This window comes from Corvus brachyrhynchos, unplaced genomic scaffold, assembly GCF_000691975.1.
Source record: "Corvus brachyrhynchos isolate BGI_N302 unplaced genomic scaffold, ASM69197v1 scaffold115, whole genome shotgun sequence".
Taxonomy (NCBI): Eukaryota; Metazoa; Chordata; class Aves; order Passeriformes; family Corvidae; genus Corvus; species Corvus brachyrhynchos.
The window spans coordinates 18,616,787-18,637,001 of NW_008239553.1; the positions used below are offsets into that span (position 1 = coordinate 18,616,787).

General features: G+C 36.5%; 1 long non-coding RNA gene across 2 annotated transcripts in view; it reads right to left on the reverse strand.

The window, feature by feature from the left end:
- LOC108448590 overlaps positions 1 to 16,865 on the reverse strand; it is a 29,097-nt gene extending 12,232 nt beyond the window's left edge. Inside the window, exons 1-3 of one of the 2 annotated variants that reach the window (XR_001864545.1) lie at positions 16,761 to 16,865; positions 1,342 to 1,449; positions 898 to 1,033 (exon numbers count right to left, since the gene is read on the reverse strand). This is a non-coding gene — a long non-coding RNA (uncharacterized LOC108448590). Of the gene's footprint in view, positions 1 to 897; positions 1,034 to 1,341; positions 1,636 to 16,760 lie in introns of those variants that run through there. The other variant, XR_001864544.1, reaches the window with a different exon arrangement.
- Positions 16,866 to 20,215: the final 3,350 nt, after the last annotated feature.

Consider the following 20,215-nt stretch of genomic DNA (forward strand, 5'->3'; position numbering starts at 1 on the left):
CATAACAGGAAATAAGCAAATAGAAATTTTAGAGATAAAACTTCTGTGTGTAAAAGGCTTTCTTTAATTTCTGTTTGGTATGACAAGCCTGAGGTTTTAAGGGAAGAAATGGCAAGACTGACCTGATGCAATTCTCAGTTCCTATGGACTTAAAATGCTGTTCACAAGAGAGTTATGATAGAAAACCTTAATTTACTTAAATAGCAATTTGAAAAATAGAGATGCGACCAACAGGTCAAAGAGAAAGCAATGCTGAGAATTTAGAAATCAGAAAAATTGTCCATAAAATGAATATTAAAACATTTTTTGAACTATAGAAAGGTTTATATAAAGGTCAGACTAGTAAATTGAACTGAAGCAGCTTTCCTTAAAATTTCAGGTAAACTACAAAATTATTTACACATATTAGAGCTTATTAGTTCTTTCTTTACCTAACAAATTTCCCTATGTGTTACAGATCATTGTTCTCTAGGTTGCAACAAAATTACTGAATTTGATACCATTTCATCACCTGTGCATAGAGAGCATTTATAGTTTGCTCTTACAGTGTGTCCGTACTTCATCTCTTGGATTTTATCAACCTAATATAAATAAATATTTGAAATTTTCATTTGTAAAACTTATAGGATCAATAGAAAAATCTCCAGCTTATAAATATGCACTGCATACTATTTAATTTGCTTGCTCAATTGAAAATTTTCCTCAGAAGGGTTCCTCTATTTGACATCTCATTCAAGGCAATTCTGGAAATCTCTCTAAGAGAAGGTCAAGAAAAGCTTTCCAGGTTAGTCTGAAGATGCACAGAATGAAGGCAATAGCTCAGAACTGTCAGCAGAAAGAAAACTAAGAATTTTAGAAGTTGGAAAGGTAAAGGTAGGAAAATATGCCATTACCCACCTGATGGCCTGGTAAGAAAAAACGTACTATGTCAGTTCCCACAGCTCACCAGGACATTCCATGGAATGGATCAGGTTAATAAATACATACATGTTTTATCCTTTCCTTAGAAACATTCTAACCAAACACTGCATGCCTTAATAGAAACAAAGGAAAAAAAAAATCAGGTTACTCTATCCTCATTTAATATTTTTCCCTTCAAGCACTAGACATGTAATTTAAAACAATATAAAATGCATTGAATTTGCTGAGACTAAAACAAGATAGCCTGAGGGCATCCAGAAACATTCCAGCAATGAGTTTGTGGAATGCTTTTGTAACAGTTGGTTTGATCCAAAATATCTGTATTGAAAAATAATTTCAAATTTACGATAGCCTTAACCCCATTAAAATAATGCACTCTCATATGACTGAATAAATATAAAAACAAAGAAAAAGTCATACCTTGCAATTCAATTCTCTTTGGGGAATCTGGCCAAGAACAAAAAACCCATTGTTGTTCCATAAGTTAGCAAAGAAATGCTCTTCTTTTACAATGCTCTGATAATATACCTAGAGAATAACAGCACTCAGCAGTCACATTGAGTACAGATTTGATTTGCTACATTATTTCAAATGCATCATTAAACAGTGAAAAGCATGTCTTATAAAGATATCTTAGCTGTGTCAACAAGTTAATCTTAAGAAAAAGGTTTGATTTTTCCTGTGTGTGACAAGATGCCAAACCATGATGTTTCCTAAAATATAAGATTTACTATACTCAGTGTTCCTAAATCTAAATATGTCCAGAAAACTAGTTTGCTTGACAAGCATAAGCACTGTCATGACAGACAAAAAACCCAATACAAAACAACAACAGCAAAAAACTATATACAAAAAAAGACCCAAGCCCCTAAAACTGTGCCTATACTATTGTAAGTACAAATGGAAACATCGATCTTGTGTGTTAACTTTCACTATTTTAGAAGTTAGCTAAATTACCAGATAAAAATAAGCCTTAGTATTGATTGAATAAAAGAAAATAAAATAGGCGGTTTAAGTGCCCCATGACTGTTCCTTTCACTAAGAAATAAAAATAATTTCCTTTAGGACTCTCTGTGTTATCTAGTGTCAGGGCTTGGGACATAAGGATAGGTGGAACTAGATGATCTTTAAGGTCCCTTCCAACCCAGGCCATTCTAAGATTCTATGATTCAGTGTTTGTGCAGGAGGCAATTGTAATAGGCAGGTAGGTAGGTAGCTCTCTAAATCCTTCAAATGCACATAAAAGTAGCTCCTGTAGCCGTGAGATGTTTGCAGGTTCTGTCATCCCTTCCTGTGTTTTTGTCACATTTCTTCCTTAGTGTGATGCTGACAAATAATACTTCTTATTAGATATGGCAGGTGGAATGAAAATATTCCATGTAGACTGTACCCCCTGGAAATGATCAATAGCTTTATTTTTACATTGCATGTGTTTTTGGTGTGTCATTGTTATAGACAAAGGAACCCTGCCCAGTATGAATACCATACTTTTATCAAGATGAATCTGGAATGCATCCTAGGTTATACATCTGCTTGCTCCATCTAATTTACATATCAGAAGATATGCTGACCAGGGGATATGGAGAGTAATTATATGTATTACAAGTTGTTAGGCTACTATTTCTACAACTGGCAAAGACTCATCACCACCACCCCCTAAATCTAAATAAGCTTCTGGTGATCTGGCTGTCAGAAGCAAGTTAGAATGCTTGTGTGCCAGATACAACTAGCTCTACTGTGTTTACATGCTATCGTGGACATATTGCAAGATTGTCACAAAGTAAACATTTTGCCACTGACCAGAGGACAATAGCTTTTAAACATCCTAACATTATATATTGCACTTAAGATTCTTTATCCTTTCTGACAGCTTCCCATTTCTTTACTAATTGTTTTTCATAAGCTGTGTTCATCTAGTTGATGAGCTCTGGACAAAAGCAGTGGTAGAGGCAGATTGAAAATAAATGAGCTGCCTTTAAGGAACAGAGTCTCTTACAGTAGCTGCTATAGCTGGTTGTCCTGTCCCTCCAAACACACAGGGACAGTGTCAAGACAGCAGAACACCACTCTTTGCTCACAGTGTGCTTCGTAAGTGAAATGGCATATTAAAGTGAGGCCAACACTACAGGAAACCACCTAAGTTTTGCTACTGTGAATGTTGCTTGACACATGTCCAACAATTAAGACAATAATTATTGGGTAGTATAATAATTGGTACCTTAGTTTTAAAGAACTTTAAATTGGTTTGAATCTCAGCTGTCAAACGGTATATGTCAGTACTCAGGTGAGTTACTAGAGAAGAACTAGTTTTTGCATGTTTCTCTTGAGAATCCAACACAAAAGTTGGCTTTTCTTTGTTTTTCCTGCTGTTCTTTGTTCTTCGTGCCCCATCAGGAACGCTGAAACAGTAGCCCAGGTCTTTTATACACACGCAGAGTAAGTGTATAGCATTATACACAGTGTCAGATCCAGAATGCTTGAAAAAAGATTAGCAGGGAACATGCAATCTAAAGTAGATATGTTGGTTAGCAGTGACAGTGTCTAAGGGGCAGACTGTCATTTTGTAGAGAACACCTTGGTGCAACCACTTAAACATGCACTTGTATATAAACCTTTTGGCATGAATCTGAATTTGCTCTGAATTACAAAGGTCAAAATTCTGCTTGCTACTGACTAAATGAGAAATGTAAAATTAAAATTCTGACAGAGATTTTCAAAAGTATCCAATATTTTTAAGTAGATTTAAATGCTGATTTAGCATCAGCAGCTCAGCAGAAGGCATTGCTCCATCTACTTACCCTGCCACATATTTCCGTCAGAGAAGTAGGACACTAAAATTGTCCTTAACTCGCCCTTAAAGGACTGGTAAGGAATGTAGGACGTCCAGCAAGAGATCTTTCATGTCTATGCTGTTGAAGAAATCAGGGCAAAATTTACCCCAGGTCTGGGTTCAGATAAGAGTCGACAATTTGATTTGATATGGACACACTGAGATTTCTTTGCTTGTTAAAAGTGTATGCTCAGAAAAGCACATTTCTTGAGAATAGGTTTCCTCAATGATGTGCTAATACACACTTATGTTCTAAACTTCAGTAGCCACTTTTGAAAAATAGCCTTTATCTTCAGAACCATTTGTATAAATGTTTCAAGTTAGTAGGTTTGGCTTGTACAAAGAGAATGACAATAATAACTGTCACAGAAAGTCCCATAACTATGACTTGTATGTAACAGTAGTCAATATTGAAACCTTGTATTAGTGGTGATAGGGTGTAGCTAGAAAACTTTCATCCATTGATTTAAGCTTTCATATACATTAACGCAATGACTTCTACAGAGAAAGCTTATGATAGTTGTTTAGTACAATACGTATTTAGTACATATGTTTCTAATCATACTTAAGAATCTTATTTCTCCATAACAGTTGTGAAACATGCACAGTCATCTAAAGAGAGGATACACTATTCTGTTTGATAATGAAAAATGTCTTGAATACTTAGGTCAAAAGAAAAACATTATAAATTCAACATTGAATTAGGTATATTAAGTTCTTTTTATTATCTTAAGTAGTCAGAAATCAGTCAGAACCAAAGTATTCCAAAAGTTCAGGGTCCTGAGAACATTAGAAAGTAATTGATATTGCACTCTACAGTAGGTAAAGAATTTCTTATTCATTCAGTAAGTCACCACACTTCCCTTATCTCATACTTTCTGTATATACATGAAGAGATTATTGATTTGATTCTCCTGTCAGAGGTGGTGTGATGTCTGATCATGAGGTGAAAGAAAATTTAAGTAGGCTACACAAATTTGGATCAGATGTGCTATATAACTCCCATAAAAGTTCTGCAATCCTCATGCTCACAAGCTTTTCTCCTTCATGTTTTTCCTTATTAGATACGGTCTTTAGAAATATGAGGTGTTCAGTGTTACCACATGATCTTGTATCAGTACAACATCCAGCTTCCAGCATGGAATATCATTTTAGAAGCTAAGAAAATGTAAAATTTAATTTCCTCAGCCAAGTTAACCATGTGCTGGATGTTAGCAGACATCTATAAAAAGCTACCAATAATACGGAACTGGGTTTGTAGTATTGCATCTAGCAAGAGATTTTAGCTACTCTATTAGCTCTTTATAATTATAGCTGGTTTATTTGCTATATCTGGAGATTATTGAATATAGTACCTACATTATTTGAGAGCCATCCAATATGAGCAATCACATTCATTAATCTTTGAATTGCACAATATTAATCTAAAAAATATTAAGATTTTAGTCTAGAAATGGAATTTGGCTGTACAGGTGACAAATACATTTTAATGGCTAAAGTGCCTTCAGTTAAAAGAAGTCTTATTTCAGGCTTTACAGATTTATTTTTATTCTTCAACAAATAAAATAAAATATTAAGTAGTTACAAAAATTAGATATAGTATTTCAACATTGTTTTCTGTGACTCTGATTCTGTTCCATGATTGTATTCCAGAGGCAAATTATTATACATTATATTACCATAAGTTTTTCCTTTTAACTTTGGAAAAGTTGTTCAGAAGACTTAATAAGATTTGATGCAAATAATTTGTGAGATACATTAGAAAGTTTCATAATTGTATTTAACTAAATCCTCTTAAAAAAAGATCCCACAGCATTACAGATTTGCTAGGTATGGTCCAAACAGGTTTAGAATTATTTCTTCTTTATTTTTGAGAAAGTAAATTGCCCCACTATCTATACTGTGACAAGAAACTGAACTGTACTGAACCTTTCTAGGATATGTGTGTTAGTCCAAGTAACTATAGAATTGTAAACATTGATGATGACTTATTAACTGCTTCTTTGGGATGTGCAACAGACAGAAGTTGCAAGAATTTTTTCTTGATAGTGATATCTAAAATATAATGCTGTTTATTTTAGTACAGGGTTCTCAGTGTGCATTCCAGATGTAAAAGGTCTGTTGTTAAAAACATCCATTTACAGGTGTGCAATGATCTAAGAACAAGAAGTAGGGGTGAGACCATTCTGAAGGTGCAGACTATAACGAGAGGAATTACCTTTTCTCCTTCTGCATTTCTTTTCCTTATCAAATATTTGCAGTGCCTCAATTCACATTAAGTATCATTTATGTCTACACACATATATATTCATATGTACTTAAATGAATAAAATGTAAGATATGATCACTTAAGGGAACAGGATACTTTAATTACAGCATTTTAGCAGTGTTAAAATTCTAAGAAACATCTGGAAGATCAGATAAAAGAGATAAATGTTTAGCTTTGTTATGAGTAACACACTAACATACAATTAGGTTTTAATGGTTGTAACTTAACAGAACTGTTGTATGAAATATTTTGTTTAGCATTCATTAAAAACTGCTAATGTACTTGTGGCTTTTCATGGACTATATTTTTATGCATATTATTAGTGGAATACAAATATGCAAAAACCAACAGTTTGGTGCTATAACGTGAAAAGAAATTTACACCAATCTTATTTTTAATTTGTATGGGAACAATTTTACCACAAATTCCATATTTTAATAAAACTATCCCAACTCTATTTTTTAAACTCATTTTGTCACTGTTTTGTAACAGAAACACTGTAAATATTATAGATGTGGTAAACTATTATACTTGTTTTCTTATAAATGAAATGATCTGTGCCAACACTGACAAAATGAATTAATGTGTTACTAAGGCAACAGTCACATTATATGCTTTCTCTTTCACAGTATGCGGTAGAGCATATGGTTTACTCTTAATGGAACACTAGCTTCTCATTAACATACCAGTAGCAATGTCAGAACTTACAAACCAGCATAACAGAGAAATGGAAAAACTTATAAATTAGACCCTTTCAGTATTATTGAATAGAAAATGACTGATGTTCCAAGGTACAATATTTAGCTAATACAGTGCCCTTTTCTGCATCTTTCTTCTCAAAGGAAAGAAAAACAAAAAAAACCCAAAGCAAGAAACCCACAACTTTTTCTTGTTACAAATGCAAATATTGAGGTCCTGTTCTACTTTAAAGTGATTGACATTCTTATCATTTTTAAAAACATGTTTCAATATTTCTCTTTCTTATGCCATGTTTTACATAAGCTTTGTCTTCTCAGGAACATATTAATACCGACATCAACATGGGGAAATAGAAGTGCTCACTTCTACAATGGATTATCCCTACAGTAGATACAGTAAAACAAACAGGAATTGTAAAATGAACTGTGAAGTTTCCTTGACCATTCAGGATCGTGCAAAAGAAATGGATATACCAGTTCGTTGGATCATCCTGTGGGAACAAAACAATCCATCAGATTCTCATCAGAGTGGTTTGGTGTTGGCTACCATATAAAAACCAGTTTCCCCAACTGGAAAAGTTACAACTAGTGTATGCACACTGAAGTATTTTATCTTTTTTGCCTAATGTCTTGGGAGTGTCTGTGGCAGGACAGCACTAGGGGGTAAGTGTGTGCTGTAAGGAGAGAGACTCTATAAAGTTTTCTTATTTTATGCCTTTACAAAGAGATCGAGTGTGAATTCTGAGTGTGACTGACTATGGCAACAGCAGAATTAAAACTCCATGCGTGATTAGTACTTCTAGTTTAAAAATCCATAACAACTAATCTTTCCCTCTGGAAGTTAAAAAAACCCTCCAATAATGAAGAAAATACGTATTTATACTGTATTTCTTTTGCTTCAGTACTCTTATTGCTACATCTCAACACATCAGTGATAACAGCCAGACGATGACCTGGTGGTAAGTGCTTGTCTTCTAAGTCACTGCAGGGGTAAAACTTGAACTGTCTAAGGCTGGGTCAGTTCAGGGTTCCATGAGAACTGAAATCTGAAGTTGAAATTCCAAATATTTGATACCACAAACTATTGAATCTCTAGTCCCTTGGTAGGCTGCAAAACATACCAAGGAAAAGAAAGTGCCACATCCCACTGGATTCAGCATGAATCATTACTTTTCCTCACAGTGAAACTCTTACTTCAGCAGTAGCTGGTCCAGTGAATCAGAGAAATTATATAAAACAACTCTTGGAGGATCACCACAACCTTGTCCTTTATGTTATATTAGTTTAAAAATTGTAACTATAGGTGGGTTTTAGAAGTTTGAATGTTATACTGTGTTGAGGGCACAAGAAAATCTTGATTAAAAAATTATGTGTCATGAAATACAACTATACCATTTCAGACAGACATTTAAAGTAATGAAAGACCAAAAGTTTGCTCAACTTAGTCTGCTGACAATTTTCTTCTTACTTATTATCAATTAATTTTTGAACCCCCTTTTTCATTCTTATTCTTTCATTTGTGCATTTCTTTTAACTCTGCAAAATGCTCTTCTGTTGTTGGTGATGTTTCTACAAATAATATTTAATGACCTAAGCTCCTTAGAGTCAGCAAACAGTAACCACAGGCTGAGACCAAAGAAAGACAAGGCTCCAGAGTCCGAAAGCAAGAGCTGTTTATACCCAGGTGCTTGTGGGGGTGTGTGTCTGTGTGTGTGTGTAAATAAACACAGTAAGGCATACTTCATTTGTGGAATCCTATTCTTCCATTGAGAGGAAGTCATCAACAAAAAAAGTGTAATTATCAGACTGGCCTAGCTTCTCTTTTTTTCAACTGTATTGTGTATCTGCACCTGAGTGAACCCTTATCTCACCTCATCGAGGACACCTAAGCTGAGTATCAGTTTAACGTCAATAACACAAATTGTTACTGCAATTAGTTCTACACTAATTTGGCAGTGATGTCTGTCCTGTATATATTTTTACTAATAGAAGTAGTACATCCATATCATTTGTAGAATATAAACAGGTTAAGGAGGAGGAAGCTTTGCAAACTACTTCAACTTTATGAAACAAAAAGATAATTTCCCTAAGTACAAATTGCTTGTTAGCTCTATTCTTTCACAATCAACCTCTGCTAAAGAAGCATTCATTTTTAGCATTCACCTCTGCACTTCAGCATTACAGGAAGTACACTACCATTGAACAGTAATGCTGCTAACTCCTTCCACTTCAATAAAAGTAAAATGCAAAGGGTTGCTTATTATTTCAGCGTAGACTCATCACTTGATCTGGTCACTTCCTCACTGGACTATACCACTTCTACAGGGAGAAATGAGTGTTTGTGAAGGAGTTGCACAGTTATTTGTAACTGCTTTACAATACAGTACATGGTAATAAATGTCTCTTAATGAAGTTACTGATTCAAACAGATAATTAAAACATATGTCTATCTGACTCCGGTTTCTGCCAGTTTTATGTGGCCACTATACTGCCAGCATCTTTGTTATGTTTAGATAAAGAAACTCTTTGTGGCACTAACAATGAACAATCTATGTTGTTTTAACAATACTTAAGGCAATTGCTGAAATAAACATTTGGTCCAAGCTGGAGAATTACAATACTCTTGTAATTCTGGTGAGGTGCATATACTCTACAGTGGTTTATTTTCCTAGGAAAGCATTATTTCATTGACTTTCTGCTGGTGTTAAGACTTAAAGTCTTAGCTTAGGCATCATGCAATGCCAGGTATTCTCTTCAAGAGAGAAAATTAATTAGAGAGCAAAGGAAGCCAGCATGCTTATCATTTGATCAGGTCATTGACATAAGTGCTTCGCACCTTTTTAAAGCCAAAAGCTGTCTTGTACACCTGCTCAGAGGTCTCATCAATTTTATTTGAGCAAGGTAGTTTTTTTAAGCTTGTCCAAGGAAAAAGGTGGCAATTTTGACGGAGAGGGAAAAAGAAAGATGTGTTGCAAGCTCTTTATCTTGATCTCATTGTTTGTTTCTGCACTGATGTATGTAACAAAACAAAGAGGATTTAATCACGGCAAACAGAGGACTATTGGCACCCAGAGGGATCTCATTTTCTCTCTTACTAGTCTATTTCGTTTCAGGTTGCAACATCTTTTCAGCCTATCCATGAGGCCGAGTTTCTTACCTGGGGCTTAAACTTGTGAGGCGTGAAGCTCTTTTGTTTTGACAGGTGCTCTTTGCTACACATCAGCCTGGCATTGGTGGCACTAATACACAGAACAAACTCAGATATGCTAATGACTGCCGTTATCAAAATTCTGTCTGTAATGAGTTTTATTAGTTTACTTCAGTTTTAATTCTTAGCATAAAGTGGTAAAAACAAATTGTGCTGATACAAGAATGAGAAAGATGGTTGTTCGTTATGCCTTGTATGGATTTCTCTGGTTTCTATAAAATCTCTGGAGTAATAGAAATATCATATACTAGTAAGAATCAGACCATAACCTCTGTCATAGGATAGCTGCATGCAAGGTGTTTCAAATGTAAAGAAAATGTGCAGAGGGAACTTAAAATAGTCCTATTACTGTAAGGGTTTCAAACTCTTCCAGAAAAAAAATTGGTTTTTGCTGACCAGCTGCCCTGAGCCTTACATATTATTTGCACATTTTGACCCCTAACTGGTGGAGTAGAAGGTGATAATATAATATTAATATAATACCAGCAATAAATAATAACACATCTTTAAGAAGAAAAGGTGGACGCTAAGGCCTTAAAGTTGTGAACCAATATCCTTGCATTGCCTTGCCTTGCATTACCTTCCCATGCCCCCCTCCCTTACAATGCCTTCCTTTCCCAGAATCCTTCATCACTTATATATTCCTAGATATATCTTAGGTACAATTTGATGATTAAATTCTAAATATTTATTTTAATTTTGTCAATTATATTATGTGGAAGTGATGTACACATTGTTCTTTTGTGGTTTAGAAGGAGGTTTTAGATCTCACACTGCGGGGGTAAAAAGCCTGAAGAAGCAAGGAATATAGGGTATGGACAAAATGTAGGAAAAAAGAAAAGAGAACTCTCTAGGTAGAGGATAGCAATTAAATTCAAGGTACAATATAGCAAAATTATTGCTAAACACTAATTCAGTTACAATTTTTTTGATTGCTCTAGTGATTTCAATCCAGTTTTAGAAGAATGACTATCCCAGTGGTTTGGTAGGGGTTTTTTCTATGCTTTTCTTTGTACTTTGAAATAAAAATACAGCTGTGGAACCTTGTAAAAACAAGAAAGCATCATTTCTCTGGAAGCTATTCAGATCTTAGTGTATCTGAACTGTCTATAAGAGGTCAAAAATTTGATAACTTGGATCTGATGTCATCAAAGGTTTTTATTTTTCTCACCTCTAATTTTATCCTATTAGTAAACTTTGGGAAAAGGTGACATTTCATTATCCCACTACAACACTGGCTAGAAAGGTGTGTCTTGTCATCCCCATTTCAAATAACTATGAAAGATTATGTCATAGAATCTTTAAGGATGGAAACGTCCCCCAAGATCATCAAGTCCAACCATTAATACTGCCAAGTGTACCACTAAAACAAGTCCTTTAGTGACACATCTACATGTTTTTTGAACACTTCCAGGGATAGTAACTCCACCACTCCCCTGGGTAGCCTATTACAGTGCTTGACCATGCTTTCAGTGAAGAATTTTTTCCAAATATTCAATTTGTGTATACTTAAGATATTTATCAGATATACAATACGTGTTTCATAATCTTGCCCCTTTTAATGAACTGGCTTGCCTACTATGATTAAAGCAATCAGAGAAAATCTAAGTAAACCTAAAACCTGCGTGAAGTACTGCTTATCAAAAACAGTAGGGTTTCAGGCCTCAACTTTTTTTCTTGGAAAAGAAAAGTGATTTTTTTTTTTATCTGTCTGTGAAACACAAGTTTGTTAAACTCTCATGGGTTTTTTGTTTGTTTATTTGTTTTGGTGGTTTTTCGTTTGTGGTTTGGCTTTTTTTTTTTTTGTTGGAAGGGTACTCTTGACACTTGAAAACAAAATTCTGCATAAACAACTGTTTGGATGCCAAATATTTGATCACTTTTATTTACAGCTTCCAAGAGCTACATTCATACAGACTCCTACAAGGGAGAAGGGGCCTTTATTAAGACTTTGAAATCTGGAAGGGAAATTTTGCCCAGGACCACCAGCACAGTACTTGCCTATGGCTGAACTCCTAGGAGATATTTTAACTTAGTGCTGGCAGGTGCTCCTCTTTCAAGGTTTCATCCTGATGCCCCATGTTTACTTACATTAGGTACTTTGGAAGGATGAAGAGTGGAGCAAATGCTGATGAGATTTGACCTGTGATTCCAGAGTTCTGGATGTTGGTGATGTGCTTTTTAAAATAGGCATCAGTTTCTCTCAGTGAATTGGGCAGGAAGGAGAGAGGAAAGCCTTGCAACATTACCCCAGTTCTGTTATTTTCAGGCAGCTCTGTTTAAAGTCACAAGGTTTTGTAACCTTGTATGGGCAGATGGACCTAAAATCTTGCAATCCAGATTAAAATTTACATCAAAATACAAGCAAGGAGCAGCACTAGTAAATGTGACAATTCACTAAAATTAGAGAGAAACTGAGCTTACTAGGCTTGTTGGTAAATGTCTGGAGTACAGGGAAATGTGCCTCAAAGTGTGTCTATGTAAAGCCTGGAATCAAAGCCTCAATGGCTTTCAGGTACAACTTGCACTACTGTTGGTGAGCCTTTCATGACTGTTAGATTGGTCTCCAAATCAGGTTTTGGCCAGGGCTACAGAGATTAAAAATAATTGAAAAATAGTCCACTGTTCACCAATAAATGTTTTCTTTGTTTGCCTGTTTGTTGGTTAGCTGATTTTTTACACTGAAGCTCTTGGATGCAAGTGCTTTCAGCTTGGGGGATGATTGAGGGCACAGCTGGTTTCTTTGTCAGGCCTGAAGATCAGGGTCAGAAGAAGTGGAGTTTTATTCCAGAATGTGGAATGTTTTTCTTTTTCTTTTTCTCTTCTAATCAACTCTAAAACATAAACATAAGGACAAAAAAAAAATGTATCAGACAGAAGCTTGTGGAAAAGAGTTTTTCCATAGGTACTATACCACCCAGCTCCCTGGAGTTTTATTCCAGAATGTGGAATGTTTTTCTTTTTCTTTTTCTCTTCTAATCAACTCTAAAACATAAACATAAGGACAAAAAAAAAATGTATCAGACAGAAGCTTGTGGAAAAGAGTTTTTCCATAGGTACTATACCAACCAGCTTCCAGCCTCTCAATGAGGTCTGGGGGGGAGGGTGGGGGGCTTGAAGTTCTGTCTACAATATTCAATCAAAAGGTTTTGCCCTTGATAGGGAGGATAACTAGGATGAGGTTCTACATCCATCATGTGGAAGAAATTAGAGTGTCTATATGTATCATTTCTTCAGGAGTAAAAAAAACCCCTATTGTCTTAATAAACCTTGCCCTTGTTCTTTTGTCCTGTTGTTTTCTGGATTTGTCATTGAGACCTTGCTTTTGCACTTCCTGCACGTTACTGCCTCTCTGTTCCATCTTAACTCAGTCTAACACAGCAAAGTCTCTTCACAGCAAGGTTGACCTAGTTGTTTCACAACCCTTCCAGATTTTTTAGTATGCAACACGATACTCAGTTTGGCTTGTCTAGTTGTAATTATTTGCTACTTTGATGGAGTGCTGTATTAATCCCATATTCTCCTTGCAAAAATGCAAATAATGTGTGAATCTATCAATGCATAATTTCCGGAATGTAAACATATAGATAATCACATCAGATTGCAAAACCCACCTTGTTTTCAAGTCTAAGATGCATTTCCCTACTTTCCCTTTTCTACTTTTATTCTCGGGACTGCAGGCACAAGACCTACAACTATAAGCTCTAGTTGCTCTAAGCAGTGGAGTCACTACCTGATAGCAGTTTGCTTGCAAATTGCGGCAGGTGGAATGAGAAGCTTGGAGCTGATGAGGCATTCTGCTGAGGGAAGACATAGAGTCTTTCCCCGTCTTCCTGAAGACAGATGAATTTCCAAGATTTTCATAAATAGGGACAGATAAAAAAAAAAGCATTACATTTAGGATATTTGTTCTTTTTCCAGAACTTTATATCTCCTCCCTTGTATTAAGTAAAAACCAATCCTATTTTAAAAAAGGAGGACAAAACTTTTGCTACAATGAAAGTTGATTGCATCATTGATTTGGCGCTTGAAGGGTTAAATTGTAAACCAGAGAGCTCACTTTTCAGAGAGATTCTAGGACTTTAGGTAACAATGGAGTTTGAATTTACTGCTGGGATAGGAAGTTGAACAGCAAGGTTCAGCTTTTCTGAGGGAATCTAAGAGTAAGCCAAGAGGCCAGAAGGTTAAAGGGCAGTGCTCAGGCTTCCCATCAGTTCCAGAGACTCCAAACATTCAGGCATTCAGTGGCTGGATTCCCTCATGACACTCAGATGAATGGCCAGTAGGAACGAAGAACTAAAACTGGTCCTGCTTTCAACTCTGTAACTTGTACCCTCCCTTATTAATTTAAATGGAGTTAATAATCAAAGAATAATTCTGCTAAAAGTGATAGGCAAGAAAAAATAAAAACATATTTTCTCAAATGACTTTGACCATTATTCCCTTTATGTTGAACTGCAAGCAGAAATGCAGATAAACCCAGTGCATGTACAGAGAGCTCTGACTCCATTGTCTTTGGCCATGAATGTGTGCAGTAAGGTGTATTTTGCACTAAATATAGCAGTTTAGAGGATGTAGCTTATTAGAGTTTCTCAGAACATGTAGTTTAGAGGGTTTCCTGAAGCTCAGAGAACAAGGTTTAGGGAGTTATAGCAGTAAGACTAGAGGTTAGGAAAGAAGAGCTGTTGTAGCTCATCATTGTGCAGTAGAAAGACTGATTAATATTATAACATTTATTAATGACTCCAAGCAGCTAGGAACTATCCTGTGTGCTGCTTTTGGCTAGGATGAGAAATGTATTCTGAGTTCTTTTTCTGGTTGATTACAAAGACCATGCACAATTTTTTATTTCCCTTTTCGCTGTAGATAACAAAAAGGTGAGAACATCTTTGTTCATAATTCCATTTGCTTATCCAGCTGTTAAATTTTTGCCCCAGTTCTTTAATTTTTGACAACATTACATTACATTTAGGCTGTTTCTTTGATGAATAAAATAGCACCATACTGTAATTTTTCCTCCTGGAATCCTGATGGTCTCTACACTACTTTGCTTTCAGTCCCCCTGTGTTTATTTTCAATTATTATGCTCCTTGTATTATACATTCTGAGTGATTTTGTGTGTTTTGAGCAATGGCTTCTATAATTTCTGATTTCACAGAATCATAGCGTGGTTGGGGCTGAAAGGGAGCTCCAGAGGTCATCTAGTCCAATCCTCCTGCTAGAGCAGATTGACACAGAACAGGTTGCACAGAACCACATCCAGGCAGATTTTGAGTATCTCCAGAGAAGAGGACTCCACTGCCTCTCTGGACAATCTGTTCCAGTGCTCTGTCACCCTCTGTGTTAAGAAGTTTTTCCTCATGTTCAGAGAGAACTTCCTGTGTTTCAGCTGGTGCCTATTGTGCCTTGTTCTGTTGCTGGGCACCACTGAAAAGGGTCTGCCCCCATTCTTTTGACTCCTGCTTTTAAAATATTCCTATGCATTGATAAGATCTGTTATCAGCATTTTCTGCCTCAGGCTGAACAGGCCCAGCCCCCTCAGCCTTTCCTCACAACAAAGATGCTCTAGTCCCCTAATAGGTTTTGTAGCCTCTGCTGGACTATCTCCAGTAGCTCCACGTATTTCTTGATCTGGGCAGCCAGAACTGGACACAGCACTCCAGATGTGGCCTCACCAGGGCTGAAGAGAAGGGGAGAATCACCTCCCTTTCTGTTTTAGTAGAGAAGTTTTTCTACCCAGTTTCACATGGGCACTAGCATGCTTCTAGAAAATTGTATGCAATCCTTCTTACAACAGCATTTTCATCAGAATTTTTAGTGCAGAGCAGTTCATTACCCCCTGCATGTTTTCATGGCCTGGTTTCTTTACATTGAGACGTATGCACAGCTCCTGACCTAACCCCACCAGAAAATCAAAATTGGAGCCCTGCTTTTCTTCTATTTATTCAGCCCTCTAAAAGTTCACCTTGCAACCAATGAACAACTGATAACCTAGGTGTTTTAATCATACCTAGAGGGGCTTCTATGACAGAGTTCGACTGTCTTGCAAACAGCTTACTGAAATCCTTGTAAAAATAGATTTTTGACAGCTTCTGGTTGTATTTGCAGAAGACAAAAGATCTATTCATAATCTCATATGCTGTGGCATATGAGAAACACAAGTTTGACAGCAGATATTAGTAACAAGGGATTTTTTAGTTCATTGGGTTTTTTTGGCAGGAAGTAATGGGGGAGACATAAAAAAAAAAAAATCTGTAAACACCAGATCTATATAATGAATTTTTTAAACCAAAGCACATGAAATTTAGCTCCCTGGGTGCTGAAGCAATATGTATAAGACTAGTTACTATGATTCACAAAGAGCCATCTTGCTGCTTAAGTACACTTTCAGCTTCAGCAGCTGTTTTGATTCATAATCTGTTCTGTAGCAAGGTTTATTTTAAAATACCAAGCAGGAGACAGGGCATTCAAACATCAATTACTTAACCAAGAGGATTCAAACCTGAAGTGCTTAAAACTGAAATGAAACACATGGCAAATATTTTGCTTCCTGTCACACAAGGGATTTGATCCTGCAAGCTGTGTGAGTGCAAAGCTCCACTTCGTCTGCAGTTAACAGGTGAAATTCTGGCATTGTTTTCATCAACTGAAATCTTTATTCACCCTTCACAGGACCAATTCAACCACAAGGATGTTCTCAGAGCAGGGTAGGGTAAGGTCTCAGAGCCTTTAAACTCTTGTCGTTTTAAGTTGGATTCCCTGCAGGCTTGTAAACATAAAATAATTTAATGCTACTCTTTAGAGATGTTGGAAGAATGACAAAGAATGTCGTACCTTCAGCCTCTGGGAAGGAGCGTCTGAATATTTGCATTTGGCTCTTGCAGCTGTGAGCTAGTCCACATCAGCCCTTCTCTGACACTGCATTCAGGTCTTCATGAGAGTTAGTGGCAGCCTATATGGGGCAGAATAAAATAAAATTTTAAAATAAATAAATAAAGCCCCCAGCCTATTATATATGGATATATATATTATATCCCTATATCCCCTCAATCCTATTTCCAAATCAATATATACTTATCAGAGAGGAAAATGCTTGCCCAGTATCTCCTAGCCTCTTCCTGTGTTTGGAAAATCCTGATCTGCCAACCTGAGGAAATAAGTCACCAGTGAAGCAGCATGAAGGACCCTTTCACCATGCCTGGGATCACTGGCATGCGAGGATTGCCTGGATAAAAGATTTGCAGGATCACGCTCAGACAACATCTGGAATTGCCAAAGCATTCAGACATAGAGATGGTAAAGAGGAACTTATACGGGGCACTCAAATTATTTTGTTAATAGTGCCATCTCCTGGTAGCAATTTGCTAAGATAATCCTTGTCCCCACAAATTTCTTACACTTTTTATTTTAGTACCACAGCCCTGAAGAGAGGTAAACAAAGTAACTTAGATTGCTCTGTCTGCTGATCTTTGTTTTCTTATTTAATAAGGAATATTCAAATAGGAAACAAGCTTTTATTAAACAGCAATGTCTTTTAGAACAGAACTTTCAGGATATAGGCCCACTGCTTTTGGAAAAGATTGTGTTTTTTCCTGCTCAAGCTGCTTTCATCTATTTCTTTCATAAATATCAAACAATATAAAAGTAAGTTAGATGATGCTGACAGAAAGCAATGAGTCTGCATACCGATGCAGGTCCTAAGACACCACATTTTGGGGAAGCAATAGTGCAATTCAGAGCGGGTTAAGAATATTTGACAAACAAAGGAACTGTACACTGGAAGAGACTGATGGCATGCCTAAGTCAATAAGAAATATGTCTTCAGATTTTGAATGGGACTAGTAATGTTTGAATGCAGTGTCCAGAGCCTTACAACGGCTCACTTTTCAGAACATCTAAGAAATAAAGCATGGTTGAACTAAGAAATATTAAGACATCACAGTGGAATAAATGAAATATACAAGTAATGGATCTAATTCCATGATACTGCTGGGGAAAACAGTTTTTCTGAACTTAGTCAGTAACTTCTTTCACTAATACAGAAGGATTAGTACAGTTGCATTGTGGCTAAGGTACTGTTAATTTGTTTTCTTTAGATCTCTTTCTGTTCTGGTGCTGCCAGACTAGGCTGTTACTGTGACAAAAGATGCTTAACTGAGATGCACCTCAATGCTTTATACGAACAGAAAGAATATATAACAGAAGGGATGGTAGTTTGATCTTCACATGACTTCTGTAAAGATTGATAAAATAAAGTCTGCAAAGTGCTTATATAGTGTAAAGTTCAGAAGCACACAGTAGGTAACCTGTGATATAGTGCCTGTAGACTGGAAAAATTTTTAGTGAAGGTGAATTTGGCTTTTACTGCACTTAGATTTGATACACAAATTTCTGTAGGATGACGGGTAAGCTACCTTTGCAGAAACAGCCTCCTGAATGTATGGGTAACCTCCACTTACAAGCAAGAATGGACATTTATTCTGTGTAAGGACTTCATTGTTGCAGATTCCATTTTGATGTAATATTTGTTTTTCTTCACATTTCTACGCTCAGAAGCCAGCACTAAACTTACTCTACCTGGTACTTGAACAGTGTTATCATACCCCAAAGTTTAATCAGCCAAAACCTCTGTTTTTTTGACTGGATGAAAGCAGTCTTGTATTTTAATTTGCCACCTATTTGTCCATGTTTTTCTATGCTTCCATCCTGTTGCCCTCCTCTCAATCTTCCCAGCCAAAGAGAAGGAGATGCAAAGGTAATCCAGTTCCAAACTGGCCACTTCCAGACTGCAGCTGGTTTACCCTGACAAGTGTAAAGATGCTCCAACAGAAAGGCTTTGCTGGAAGTAGGTCCTATTCAATAAATTCATAAAGGAACCCAAGCATGGCCAGTTTTAAAAGCAGTCCCATGAGAACCATGCTGGAAGATATTCCAGAGGAAGACACTATTTCTATTATCATGTGATGCCTAATGAGCAGACAAGCTGAAATGGTAGTAAAAGAAATAGGGAAAACGTTGCCACAAATAGTGTGTGGATTACAACAGAACAATTTGCAAGTGAATGCAGAGGTGAACTGCACATCTACTGGGAAAGGTCAAATTATGTAAGTGGCAGAATTTTTACTTGGGTAACTCTAATGGTAGACAGATGTGAGCTATACATTAAATTACTCAGTACAGTTGGATATCTAGTTGTGCAAAAAACAGCTGAAGAGAGACTTTCAAAACATACTTAGGGACACATTATAATCAAAATGTAAACTGTCAACATTTTCAATATATATTAGATGCCACATACTGGAAAGTTTGAAAGCAAAACATATATGGGACCGAACAGGAAGAATATCAAGAAGTCAAAAGTAAGCAGGTAAAAGAAGTCTAAGAGCAATAATCAGCTCATATCTACTTGTAGGTAGTTGAATATCCTACCTTTCTTTTTGTGTTCCCAAGTGTATCTCATTATAGTTTAGCTGTGGTTTTTAACTTGCATTTCCAAATATGTGTCTCTATTTAAAAGAAAAATCCCTTTGATCTAGTGATAAAAACATTGTGTTTTCTTTCTCTGAATAGAAATTAACCAGATTAATTTTTACTCATGAATATATTTTTTCTTTGCCCAACTTTTCTACGGAACTTTCAGGATCTTATTTATATTCAAATTGTTTAAAGATTTTTTTATGCAAGCTGAGCTTTTTACTTCACAGCCACTCTTTGCCCAACACTAATTATCAGTTAAACTGCTAATCATTTAAATGAATGTATCTTACTACTGTCTTATGGATTAATGCTTTTGAACAGAAAGTGGGACATTCAGCAGTCTTCCTATGCAGCATTATTTTATAAGTTAGTTGGAAGTGGCTGCCTGTAAGTTGCTGGCAGCACTGCTCCATAACCTCTGCTGACTAGAAGCTGCCAGAAGTACTGTAACTTCTAGGTGTTGGCATCTGCTTCATTATTTTAAAAGAATTTATAGCTTTTTTATGCAAATGGAAGGCGGGGGTGGGGGGACGACCTTTTTGTTCTGAAACACAGAGTAATTAGCAGCAGTGGAAACTCCAAAATATTCTGACGTCAAACAGAAGGAGACTTAGTGCCTACCTTAACGTGAATTACTGCGTTTTCGCATTAAAAACGCCCTGGTAGGCTGGCAATTACATACTTCTCTATGCCTAAGGCTTTGTGAAAACAGAGCGATCGCTGGCCGTGAGAGCGGTCTGGGCCCCGCTGCACCGGGAGCCGCCCGAGGCAGGTGCCGGGGCTGGCCAGGAGGTGGCGAGGCACGCACGGAC